Genomic DNA, 997 nt, shown 5'->3' on the forward strand with positions numbered 1-997 from the left:
CTAAAAATCTTTGAGAAGAAAACAAAAAACATTCTATGATTCTGCTAGGCAAGAATTCTTAGTAGTTTGAAGACACATTTAAGAAAATGAAAGACAAACCAAGGGCTGGGGGAAAAAATATTTTCAAATCCTATACCTGAGAGAAAAGACTTCCACGTAGGATAGAAACGACTCCTAAAACGCAATAGTTAGGGACCTGTCGCTCTTCTCCGCCCTCCTTTCTTGGTCCTTGCTGTGCCCGCCGCGCGCTCCCGTGCACCCCCCGTAGCCATGCCTCGCAAAATCGAGGAAATCAAGGACTTTTTGCTCACGGCCAGGCGAAAAGGACGCCAAATCCGTCAAGATCAAGAAAAATAAGGATAATGTGAAGTTTAAAGTTCGGTGCAGCAGACATCTTTACACCCTGGTCATCACAGACAAGAAGAAGGCAGAGAAACTGAAGCAGTCCTTGCCCCCAGGTTTGGCAGTGAAGGAGCTGAAGTGACCCTGGCCCACTGATTTGAACTGTATTAAAGCTTTAAAAATTCTTTTAAAAAATGCAATATTTAGAAAACAAATAACCAATTGATATTTCACCCAAGAAGGTATGCAAATGGATAATAAGGACAGAGGGGTGGACCAGTTAGACTTTTGGGAAAAATTTTATATTCAAATCAAAGAACGTGACACAATAACTCACCTTATTTAAAAGGAAGTAGGCACGGAGATTAAATACTGCATAAACAGGACACAGCAATATATTGACAAAGTGAGATAATTCGCTCTGACACGTTAGGTCCTTTTTTCCCTCATAAAAATGCAAGAAAACCTACCCTCTCTGAAAATTTCAGGAGCCAATCATCTAAGTGTTTTGAAAAGAGGAACAGCAAACTCTCAGTGGAGGTGCCTATTTTGAGATTTGGAAAAGAAAATGGACCAAATCTGACATCTATGGAAACTTTGTGCCAGATGGATGAAATTCACAATTATTAATCCAAAAGTGCTATACTCGGTTTTA

At 40.0% G+C, this 997-nt stretch overlaps 1 pseudogene; it reads left to right on the forward strand.

Moving 5' to 3' along the window:
- The first annotated feature begins 267 nt into the window (after nt 1–267).
- LOC114210369 (large ribosomal subunit protein eL38 pseudogene) lies at nt 268–484 on the forward strand (annotated as a pseudogene).
- Nucleotides 485–997: the final 513 nt, after the last annotated feature.

This window comes from Eumetopias jubatus, unplaced genomic scaffold, assembly GCF_037043125.1.
Source record: "Eumetopias jubatus isolate StellerSeaLion01/CBP00866 unplaced genomic scaffold, mEumJub1_p1.0 scaffold_17, whole genome shotgun sequence".
In the NCBI taxonomy this organism is placed as follows: domain Eukaryota; kingdom Metazoa; phylum Chordata; class Mammalia; order Carnivora; family Otariidae; genus Eumetopias; species Eumetopias jubatus.